The 12,970-nt window shown below is 39.1% G+C and overlaps 1 non-coding gene across 1 annotated transcript; it reads right to left on the reverse strand.

Annotated features, from left to right (window-relative positions):
- Window positions 1-12,021: 12,021 nt before the first annotated feature.
- LOC126013050 (U6 spliceosomal RNA) lies at window positions 12,022-12,128 on the reverse strand. Its single transcript, XR_007497386.1, has one exon. It is a non-coding gene; the product is annotated as a U6 spliceosomal RNA (small nuclear RNA).
- Window positions 12,129-12,970: the final 842 nt, after the last annotated feature.

Below are 12,970 nucleotides of genomic sequence, written 5' to 3' on the forward strand. Positions count from 1 at the left end.
AATTAAAACTAAGACTGAACAGAAAAAAATGTCTTCAGAACTCCAGAGGAAAAGAAACAGGGAACTGAGAGATCAACAGAAGTTCTTCAAACTTGAAAGAAAAGAAAAATTTTAAAAATATTAAGAATTTGGGGGGCCGGTGAGGTGGCGCTAGAGGTAAGGTGTCTGCCTTGCAAGCCAAGGAAGGACCACGGTTCAATCCCCCAGCGTCCCATATGGTCCCCCCAAGCCAGGGGCAATTTCTGAGTGCTTAGCCAGAAGTAACCCCTGAGCATCAAACGGGTGTGGCCCGAAAAAGAAAAAAAAATTGTGGGCTGGAAAGATAGCATGGAAGTAAGGCGTTTGCCTTGCATGCAGAAGGACGGTGGTTCAAATCCCAACATTCATATGGTCCCCCGAGCCTGCGGGGGGCAATTTCTGAGCATAGAGCCAAAGACCAAAAAAATTAAAATTAAAATGTTACAAATTTGGCATTTGTGACATTACATATAAAAAATAAAATAACATGGGGCCGGTGAGATGGCGCTACAGGTAAGGTGTCTGCCTTGCAAGCGCTAGCCAAGGAAAGACTGTGGTTTGATCCCCCAGCATCCCATATGATCCCCTCAAGCCAGGGGCGATTTCTGAGTGATTAGCCAGGAGTAACCCCTGAGCATCAAATGGATGTGCCCCCCCCCAAATAAAATGAAATAATTAAAAGTTTTAAATTTTCTTTTTTGGTTTTTGGGTCACACCCGGCAGTGCTCAGGGGTTACTCCTGGTTCCATGCTCAGAAATCGCTCCTGGCAGGCTCGGGGGACCATATGGGATGCCGGGATTTGACACCGTCCTCCGGATGCAAGGCAAACGCCTTACCTCCATGCTAGTTCTCCAGACCAGAACCATTCAAATATTAATAAAAAAGACTAATTTTTAAAGTGTATATATGCAAAACATTCAGCAGAATTTATATATAGTGGTACTTACTTTTCTGTTACTATTGAAGATTACAGCAAGAGTGTCTGATCTTATTACTTATGTTAAGCAATGCATATTTTATGTTCAAGATAAGAAAAAAGTATATAAATACAATTTATTTAATAAAGAAAGAAGCAACACTGATTCTATTCAAAATTACATGAGTGAAAGCATAGAAAAAGAGAGAACATTTAAAAACTGATATATAAGTTGATACATGATTTAATAAGTTACAGGAACTAATCTCAATAAGCAAAATGGATTTTTTCCATATTATTTAACTGCAATAAAAATTCATTTCAAATTAACATTTAAAATTTAGTTAAGTATACTTCAAATATTAAATGTAAAGGCAGGGGGCATCTATAAGAAATTAAGCACTTTCCTTGCATATAACCAGCCCCTATTCTATATCCAGCACTAATATGCTTTCCCAAGCACCACCAGAAGTGGACCTTGAATACAGAACCAGGAGTAATTTTGAGCACTGCCAGGTGTGACTCAAACATCAAATTTTTAAAAATTAACATAAAAATAAGTATAATTAAATAGGAAGAATTTTAAGAACAAAACTATCAAAGCACCACAGAGAAAAATTTTAAATCCCTGGGTATAGAAAGATGTCACATTCATAGATTTGAAAGACTAAGTTTTATTTACAAATCCATGCTTTCTAATTTTATAGACTAAATTTTATATCAAAATTCAAGAAAAAATTTTAAGAAATTCACATAGTATATATAAAATCATATAAAAAATTTAGAATAAAGAATAGCCAATGGATCTGGAGTGATAGCATAGTGAGTAAGGCATTTGCCTTGCATGCAGTCAACCCAACCTAGGACAAACCTGGGTTCAATCCCTGGCATCTGATATGGTTCCCCCACCCCCTCAGCCTGCCAATAGTAATTTCTGAGTGCAGAGCCATGAGTAACCCCTGAGCACCATCAGGTATGGTCATTCCCAAAAATAGCCAAGCAGGTTTTTTATGTTTTGTTTTGTTTATTTGGATTTTTTTTGTTTGGGGGTCACACCCAGCATTGCTCAGGAGTTACTCCTGGCTCTGTACTCAGAAATCTCTCCTGACAGGTTCAGGGGAGCATGTGGGATGCAGGGAATCGAACTGGGGTCTGTAGTTCTGTACTAGGTTGGCTGCATATAAGGCAAATACCCTACCACTGTGCTATCGTTCTGGCCCAGCCAAGCATTTTTTTTAAGAACAAAGTTGAAGACCTAACACTATTCAAGCTCAAGATGTACTATAAAACTATAATAACTAAAACAGTGCTAGATTACCAGAAGAATAGATGCTTAAACTTATTAACTAAATTTTTATCAATATTCAAAATTGTCATGCCATTCTATATTTCTAGAGAACTGACAGAAGACCCACTAAGATGCCCTATTCTTAGTGCGAATTGCTGTTTAGAATACTCCCAAGGAATTTCACCAGAAGGCCCACTAGGGAGCTTCCCCACTGCATGGATAACAGGACAATTCCTAGAAACAGTTTTGAAATTTCTGTTATCGTACTGACATTATGCTTCCTTCACATCTAATTGGCCGATAATTGATCCTCCCTTCTTCTCTGTGTATTACAGGCAAATCTAACTTTGATTAAATTTCTCTTTACCTTGAAAATTTTAGCACCAAATTAAAGACACTTAGAAATAATTTTTTCCTCTCTGTCACCTCAGAATTTACATGAAAAGGTTTGGCCAGGATGTAGATTTACACTGTTGAACTTTTACCAGAAAAGGAATTAAATCTTTTTTAGTTATAGTTTGTCTCCTTCATTTAGACCTTTAAGCAATGAAACTTCTCCCCTTAGAAACAGGAACTTGATAGAGAAATCGAACTTCTCAGTAGTCCCCTATTTTACATCTGAGGCTCGCATGCCAGGAACTGCTTTGAGACGTTTAAATTAACCTTCTCCTTAAGACCTTTACTTACTATTAGGTTATTCAAGTCTGTGTACCCCCCCTAGCCAGATGCATTGTTTTATTGTTAATCTGTGTTTTGCAATTGTGAGCATCCTTTTGATACCTGTGACTGGCAAGAAATACCTTAAATACCCCTTGTCCCTCACATTAAATACTTAGAATGCTATGTTTCTCCCACATAGATTTATGTGGCCTCTCATTTCTTCACATTTCACCATTCGTGAAGTGGGTGAATTTCATTCACTCTCCTCGAGGGAACTCAAAGAAGTTCTCTAAATACAACTGGACCCAAAATCTAGCCCACAGCACAAAATTTAGAAAATTTGAAGTTTACTAAAACTTCTTTCTTAGATGCTTAGGTCTATTTGTGTCTCTACAACAGCATTGTACAATATCACAATGTTTTAGTGTCTTTTATATTTAACTCTGAAAACAGATTCTCTAAATGAGCTGTTTTTCAAGAATCATCATGTAAATATGAATGAATTTAGATAAAGGGCACACTATCTTCTACAAACAACTGTTTTTATTTTAAGTGCTGATTTCTGGCTTTTTCCTTGCTCTAAAACGAAATACCTGATAATTACACCAGGTGACCATAAAGTTCTACTGGGTCATTAACACCAGCTGTTAGTTTGTAATACAGTACTCATTTTGAAAAGAGCCAAATTGGACAAATTTGTGACAATTCATCTGAACACAACTCTCACAATTAACACAAAGTATGGGCTTATTTGTGAATGATTTTTCACTGCCAACCAAGTCTGCCTACCATAGAAGATTGCAATAATTAGGTGAACACGGTATTGCATCATGTAGCTGTCAGTCTTTTTGTATGCATGGGGAAAACACTGGTGCTTATGTAATGGATCCATATACAAAATAGCCTTGATTGTGGGATGTAGGTTATACTCGTGCTCTTAGATGGAATTCCCCGTTTCTGTCTACTGAAACCACTGATATCCCAACATCAATGGTATAGATTAAATACTATGCTCAATCATTACAATTATTTGCCTGAATGAACAATAGCATTCTTCACTGATAGATTATATTGGACCTTGACTATCACAGATAATGGTAATTTGTTCTCATCAAACTGGATACCATCTTTGTGTTTATCTTATTGTCCTCAAGGTGTTCAAAATAATTTCTCATGAAAAGACTAATTTTACCATAAAAGTTAAGAATAAAACGTCACTTTTAAGTTAATTGCTCTTACCATATACTCTCCTACACAGGAGTTTATTTAATATCATTGTATATACCTATTGAAGAATTCATTACAATGCTAGTTAGAAAGTACCATCTACAACACTGTAACCCTACATTTATTAGAGTGCAGTTCTTTCTTTGAATCAATGACTCACAGATGGTGCACTAAAAATAAATAGACTCAATAATAGAGAGAAATGAAGTCCAGGAAAATCATTCTAGGGTAGGAAGATCACCACAAGTAGTGGAGGAGTGCAGTTAGGGTACAGAAGGGACTACTAAGATGACAGTTAGAAATGATTACTCTGGACAAGAGCTGGGTCTTAGGGAATAGAGTTATGTGCATAGCACCCCTTAATTAATAATAGTGCAAACCCCAGTGGAAGGGGAAGGGGGGTAAAAATGGCTGCCTAGAGTCAGGTAGAAGGGAGGGTGGGAGGAAAACTAGGGACACTGATGGTTTGAAATTTGCATGGATGAAGGGCGGTGTATATTGTAAGAGAAAAAGTTGTCCCATAGGCAGGCAGGGAGGGTGGGTGAGAAGAAAACAGGGCACATTTCTGGTACTGTGCACTGTAATGTGCACTGTACTGCAAATCAAGTGTCTAAAAAGGGGGGAGGAAGAGAGAGAAGAAGGCAAAAAGAGAGAAAAAACATGCCCCAGAGACAGAAAGGGGAGAGGACATTGGGGAGGGTGAGAGAGAAACTGGGAACATTGGTGGTGGGTAATGTACACTGGGGAAGATAGTTGTATACTGTATGACTGTAACTCAATCATTAACAACTTCATCTGTAGAAAAAGAAAACAGCTGTATTCTGAACAACCTTGTAACCATGGTGTTTAAATAAAACAAAAAAAATATGCAGACGCCATTTTCAGGGAGGGACTACAGAGCATGAAAACCGGCTAAGCTTTGCAAAAGACGGCTCCCTGTGTGTGACACCAGGCGGGGAAAATCCGTGAAAGTACACCGGCCCAGTGGGGCCCAACTGTGAAAAACTTTGAGTGTGACCTGTCTATGTCTGTCTACTGTCCTCTTGCGTGAAACTCTTGCGAGTGGGGCAAAAAGAGGCTCCAGAAACCTCGCTCGCCCAGACGCCATTTTCAGGGAGGGACTACAGAGCATGAAAACCAGCTAAGCCTTGCAAAAGCGGGCACCCTGTGTGTGACACCAGGCGGGGAAAATCCGCGAAAGTACACCAGCCCAGTGGGGCCCAACTGTGAAAAACTGTGAGTGTGACCTGTCTATGTCTGTCTACTGTCCTCTTGCGTGAAACTCTTGCGAGTGGGGCAAAAAGAGGCTCCAGCAGAGCACGGCCGCTCCGCATCGCTACGCGGCCGTGCACTTTTTCTAAGGAAAGAACACCATTGCAACAAGAAGGAAAAATTACACTAAGAACGGTGCTATATCACAGAAGCAAACATTTCTCTCTGGACTGTCTTCTCTGTTGCATGCTCGGGCCTAAGATTTGATCCAGTGTGAGGCTTCATCCACGGAGAACTCCACTCCCTTAGAGGCAAGTCAGCCCATCCAGAAAGGGAGGAGCCAGAGGAGTGTGCTGCCTGCATCATATAGACAATGAATACCACCACAACACGTAGAAAAACCCACAATACAAGTGTGACAATGAGGAAACAACGCAGGCCAGCATCAGACATAGAGAATGAAGATGACAATTCTGAGGACCAGATAATGGCCAACCAACTAATCAACCTCTCAGATAAGGACTTTAGACTAGCAATATGGAAGATGCTCAACGGACTCCAAGAAACCATGGATCGAGTTGAACAGAACACTAATAAGAACCAAGAAAATATGAAGACAGAAATCACAAAACTCCAAACTGAAATAACATGTCAACTAACAGGACTGAAAAAGTCAATAAACGAAGTGAATGACAAAATGGATAAGCTCTGGGACAGGGTATCAGAAGCTGAGAATAGACTTGGTGCTGTGGAAGATGAGATACATAACAATTCCATACAGCAGGAGAGATTGGACAAAAAACTTAAAGCAAATGAGCAGACAATGGAAAAATTAGTCAAAGAATGGGAACAGATGAAAATAGAAGTCTATGATAAGATCAACAGAAACAACTTAAGAATCATTGGAGTCCCAGAGACCCAGGAAGAAAATTTCCAGGAAGAATCAATGGTCAAGAACATCATTAAAGAGAAACTTCCAGAGCTAAAGAATATATGTGATCAAATCCTGCATGCTCGAAGAGTACCAACCAAAAGTGACCCCAGAAAAACCACCCCAAGACACATCCTAGTCACAATGACAAATTCCACAGATAGAGACAGAATTCTGAAAACAGCAAGATGAAAAGGGGAAATCACGTTCAAGCAAGCTTCCCTGAGATTTACAGCAGACCTGTCACCAGAAACACTCAATGCCAGAAAGCAGTGGTGGGATATTGTGACAAGACTGAATGAAATGAATGCTTCACCCAGAATACTATACCCAGCAAAACTCACTTTCCGGTTTGATGGAAGAATACATGGTTTCACAGACAAAAAACAGCTCAGAAACTTCACAGACACAAAACCAGTCTTAAGAGAAAAACTGAAAGACCTAATCTAAGACAAGACTACCCAAAAGACACACCAAATTTTGAAATAAAGATGGCGTTAAATCCCAGGACAATTCTTTCTCTCAACGTCAATGGACTAAATGCACCAGTTAAGAGACACAGAGTGGCTAAATGGATCAAAAAACTCAATCCAACCTTCTGCTGCCTACAAGAAACGCACCTGAATAGTCAGAACAAACATAGACTCAAAATAAAAGGCTGGAGAAAAATTATCCAAGCAAACAACACCCATAAAAAAGCTGGAGTGGCCATACTAATATCAGATAATGCAAACTTTATACTCAGGAAGGTTGTAAGGGACAAAGATGGACATTTTATATTAATCAAGTGGTACGTACAGCAGGAAGAATTCACTCTCCTAAACATATATGCACCGAATGAGAGGCCAGCAAAATATTTAATACAACTGTTGACAAATCTGAAAAATAATATCAACAACACAATAATTGTGGGGGACCTTAACACTGCTTTGTAAACACTGGATAGGTCATCCAGACTGAAACCCAACAAGAATATACTAGACCTGAGGAGAGAAATGGAAGAAAGAGGCCTAGTGGATATATATAGGACACTCCATCCCCAGAAACCTGGATACACATTCTTCTCCAATGTACATGGGACATTCTCCAGGATAGACTACATGCTGACACATAAAACATACCTCCATTAGATCAAGAGGATAGAAATTTTTCAGACTACCTTCGCTGACCACAAGGCTCTGAAATTATTTGTGAACTCCAAAGGGACTCAGAAGAAACACTTTAACACCTGGAAGTTAAACAGCCTCATGCTCAATAACCAGTGGGTCCGTGATGAAATCAAGGAGGAAATCAAAAGGTTCCTGGAAACAAATGACAATAAAGACACAAACTATCAGAACTTATGGGACACAGCAAAAGCAGTACTGAGAGGAAAATTTATAGCTTTGCAAGCACACATCAGGAAGGAAGAAGGAGCTTACCTGAGTAGCTTAATGACACAGCTAATAGAACTAGAAAATGCTCAACAAAAGGACCCAAGAATAGGAAGACAGAAAAAAATAACAAAGCTGAGAGCAGAAATCAACGAAGTGGAAACCCAAAAAACAATCCGAAAGATCAACGAAAGCAGAAGTTGGTTCTTTGAAAAAATAGACAAGATTGATAGACCACTGGCAAACCTAACAAAGAAAGGGAGAGAGAGAAACTTGATAACTCGTATCAGGAATGAAAAAGGAGAGATCACTACTGATATGACAGAGATTCAAAGGGTAATCAGAAACTACTTTGAAAAACTCTACACCACTAAAAATGAGAACCTGGAAGAAATGGATAAATTCTTGGACTCTTATAATCTTCCACGGTTGAAGGAAGAGGATGTAGCATATCTAAACACCCCCATCACCATTGATGAAATTAAAACAGTAATCAAAGGCCTGCCGAAAAACAAAAGCCCAGGTCCAGATGGATTCACTAATGAATTCTATCAAACTTTCCAAGAGGAACTACTGCCAATCTTGGCAAGACTCTTTCATGAAATTGAACAAACAGAAACACTTCCAAATAGCTTTTATGAAGCCAACATCACCTTGATACCTAAACCAGACAGAGATGCTACCAAAAAAGAGAATTACAGACCAATATCACTGATGAATGCAGATGGAAAGATCCTCAACAAAATCCTGGCAAATAGGATTCAATGCCTCGTTAAAAAGATCATCCACTACGATCAAGTAGGTTTCATCCCAGGAATGCAAGGCTGGTTTAACATCCGTAAATCTATCAACATAATACACAACATCAATAACAAGAAAAATAAAAACCACATGATCATAGCAATAGATGCAGAGAAAGCATTTGATAAGGTCCAACACCCATTCTTGATCAAAACTCTCAGCAAGATGGGAATGGAGGGAACCTTTCTCAATATAGTTAAGGCCATCTACCACAAGCCAGTGGCAAATATTATCCTCAATGGAGAAAAACTGAAAGCCTTCCCTCTAAATTCTGGCACAAGATAAGGCTGTCCTCTCTCACCACTCCTATTCAACATAGCACTGGAAGTACTTGCTATAGCGATTAGGCAAGAAAAGGATATCAAGGGAATCCAGATAGGAAAGGAAGAAGTCAAGCTCTCACTGTTTGCAGATGACATGATACTCTACTTAGAAAACCCTAAAGACTCTATCAAAAAGCTTCTAGAAACAATAGACTCATATAGCAAGGTGGCAGGCTACAAAATTAACACACAAAAATCAATGGCCTTTCTATACACCAATAGTAATAAGGATGAAATGGACATTAAGAAAACAACCCCATTCACAATAGTGCCACACAAACTCAAATATCTTGGAATTAACTTGACTAAATATGTGAAGGACCTATACAAAGAAAACTATAAAACTCTGCTCCAAGAAATAAGAGAGGACACACGGAAATGGAAACGCATACCCTGCTCATGGATTGGCAGGATTAACATCATCAAAATGTCAATACTCCCCAAGGCATTATACAGATTTAATGCCATCCCTCTAAAGATACCCATGACATTCTTCAAAGAAGTGGATCAGACACTTTTGAAATTCATTTGGAACAATAAACACCCTCGAATAGCTAAAGCAATCATTGGGGAAAAAGAATATGGGAGGAATTACTTTCCCCAACTTTAAACTGTACTACAAAGCAACAGTTATCAAAACAGCATGGTATTGGAATAAGGATAGGTCCTCAGATCAGTGGAATAGGCTTGAATACTCAGAAAATGTTCCACAGACATACAACCACCGAATTTTTGATAAAGGAGCAGGAAATCCTAAATGGAGCAAGGAAAGCCTCTTCAACAAGTGGTGTTGGCACAATTGGATAGCCACTTGCAAAAAATTGGACTTAGACCCCCAGCTAACATCATGTATGAAGGTAAAATCCAAATGGATTAAAGACCTCGATATCAGCCCTCAAACCATAAGATATATAGAACAGCACATAGGCAAAACACTCTAGGACATTACAAGCATCTTCAAGGAGGAAACTGCACTCTCCCAGCAAGTGAAAGCAGAGATTAACAGATGGGAATATATTAAGCTGAGAAGCTTCTGCACCTCAAAGGAAATAGTGCCCAGGATACAAGAGCCACCCACTGAGTGGGAGAAACTATTCACCCAATACCCATCAGATAAGGGGCTAATCTCCAAAATATACAAGGCACTGACAGAACTTTACAAGAAAGAAACATCTAACCCCATCAAAAAATGGGGAGAAGAAATGAACAGACACTTTGACAAAGAAGAAATACATATGGCCAAAAGACACATGAAAAAATGTTCCACATCACTAATCATCAGGGAGATGCAAATCAAAACAACGATGAGATACCACCTCACACCCCAGAGAATGGCACACATCACAAAGAATGAGAATAAACAGTGTTGGCGGGGATGTGGAGAGAAAGGAACTCTTATCCACTGCTGGTGGGAATGCCGTCTAGTTCAACCTTTATGGAAAGCAATATGGAGATTCCTCCAAAAACTGGAAATCGAGCTCCCATACGATCCAGCTATACCACTCCTAGGAATATACCCTAGGAACACAAATATACAATACAAAAACCCCTTCCTTACACCTATATTCATTGCAGCACTATTTACCATAGCAAGACTCTGGAAACAACCAAGATGCCCTTCAACAGACGAATGGCTAAAGAAACTGTGGTACATATACACAATGGAATATTATGCAGCTGTCAGGAGAGATGAAGTCATGAAATTTTCCTATACATGGATGTACACGGAATCTATTATGCTGAGTGAAATAAGTCAGAGAGAGAGAAAAACGCAGAATGGTCTCACTCATCTATGGGTTTTAAGAAAAATGAAAGACACCCTTGTAATAATAATTTTCAGACACAAAAGAGAAAAGAGCTGGAAGTTCCAGCTCACCTCAGGAAGCTCACCACAAAGAGTGATGAGTTTAGTTAGGGAAATAACTACATTTTGAACTGTCCTAATAATGAGAATGTATGAGGAAAATGGAGAGCCTGTCTAGAGTACAGGCGGGGGTCGGGTGGGGCGAAGGGAGACTTGGGACATTGGTGATGGGAATGTTGCACTGGTGATGGGTGGTGTTCTTTACATGACTGAAACCCAAACACAATCATGTATGTAATTAAGGTGTTTAAATAAATTAAAAAAAATAAATGGACATTAAAAAAAATATTTTAAATAAAATAAAAATAGCACAAGCCACTGTGTCTAAAGGGGAATCAAAAAGAGAGAGAGAGAAAGAGAGAGGGAGAGAGAGAGAAAGAGAGAGAGAGAGAGAGAGAGAGAGAAGAGTAAAATGCCTGCCCCAAAGGAAGACAGGGAGAAGGGTGAAAGGAAAACTAGGGACACTAATGATAAGAAATGTGCATGGGTAAAGGGTAGAGTATATTGTAAGATTGAAACCCAATATGAACAACTTTGTAACTATAGTGTTTAAATAAAGGGGGTAAAAAGAATAATGCTAGCTCTAACACCTAAAAAAAAACCAACAACCCAGAGTTTCTTACATGAATATAATGAGCTGCCTTAAAAACAGAGATATGGCAGGGGATAAGGCATGGCCTTGCATGCCAACCTCCTTTGCTTCATATGGTTTCCTGAGTAAGGCTAGGAGTAGACCCTGAGCATAGCCGGGTGTGACTCAACAAATAAGAACAATATCACAAGTCAATAAAGAATAGTTTGTGGGGCCGGGCGGTGGCGCTGGAGGTAAGGTGCCTGCCTTACCTGCGCTAGCCTAGGAGACGGACCGCGGTTCGATCCCCCGGCGTCCCATATGGTCCCCCAAGCCAGGAGCGACTTCTGAGCGCATAGCCAGGAGTAACCCCTGAGCGTTACCGGGTGTGGCCCAAAAACCAAAAAAAAAAAAAAAAAAAAAAAAAAAGAATAGTTTGTACATAAGACATTATTTTAAAAATTAGTTTTAGATCATCCTTGACCTCAGAACTTAAGAGAAGGAAAGTAATCAAAGCAGAAGAAAGAATCTGAGAAAGTGATGTAATGGAGGAACAAAGGTTGGGGCTTTGTTTATACTAGTGATGTGGGAGACTTGTATAGCTGTATATCCAAAGAATAGGCTCAACCACTCTGAAAACTTGAGATCTAAGTTGCAACCGTCAAACTTTGTAATTTGCCTATAAAGATAGCAGGTGGAGAAATTAAGAAGGGGGACTTATAGATTATGGAATATGGAAACACTAGTGGAAGAAGTTGACACTGGTGATGGAAACAGTGAGTGGTCGTATTGAAATGTACCTAAAAGTCAACTATTACTAACTTTTTAAATATCTTAAAAATATGGAACGCTTCACGAATTTGTGCGTCATCTCTATGCAGGGGCCATGCTAATCTTCTCTGTATAATTCCAATTTTAATATATGTGCTGTTGAAAGGAGCACTATTACTAACTTTTAATTTGTAGCTCTTTAATTAAATAACAACATATTTTTAAAAAGAAATTTAGCTAATTTTAGGGAAAACATAGATTCAGATTGTAATCATAATTACAAACTAAAATGCATTTAATTTCATTGGAAATTATATCATAAAATAAAATTGTTTGGCTAGAAAAAAAGAACAGAGATAAAAATGAGAAAGATATATCTTTCTACCATATCTAGTCCTATATTTATTTAATTCTTCTCATTTATGTAATTTTAAATGCTGTCCTTGTCAAGGTCATCCCAAGGGAGGAACAGGAACCCAAAAGTAAATAGCATTTGTCCTGATAATACAGAAGTTAACATCACCTGACACTTTGATTTTCCACTGAATCAAAGAGAAAAGAAAAATAAGTTGAAATCCAGCTATCAAAAGAAGATAGATAGCAGCACAGGGCCCAGTCCTGCACCTGTCCACAGAGGGTGGGCTCCAGCCGCACCTCTGCCTGCCATGCTGCCCCTGTAGATGCCCGCAGAAGAGAGATTTCAGCCCTTAAGCATGACTGCAGGGCACAGTAATGCCTGTCTTCAGGCCCTGTGACTACTTAGGATGGAGCCCTGGTACCTGTTTCAAAAGTCGTCTCAGTGGGCTGAGAACCCAGCTTTGGTTTCTACAAACAGTACATCGGGAAAGTGAACTTCAGCTGCTGAGAACAAATGGAGGCATTTGATCCAAAGAGAGAAGTTGATGAAAAATTGTATTATGAAACCCAAATTTTGGCCTGTTTTCACATTTCAGTGTGTCAGAACACAGTGTAATAAATGGTGAACAAGAAATAAAAATAATAAGATAGATAACA

This window comes from Suncus etruscus, chromosome 6, assembly GCF_024139225.1.
Source record: "Suncus etruscus isolate mSunEtr1 chromosome 6, mSunEtr1.pri.cur, whole genome shotgun sequence".
Classification (NCBI taxonomy): Eukaryota; Metazoa; Chordata; class Mammalia; order Eulipotyphla; family Soricidae; genus Suncus; species Suncus etruscus.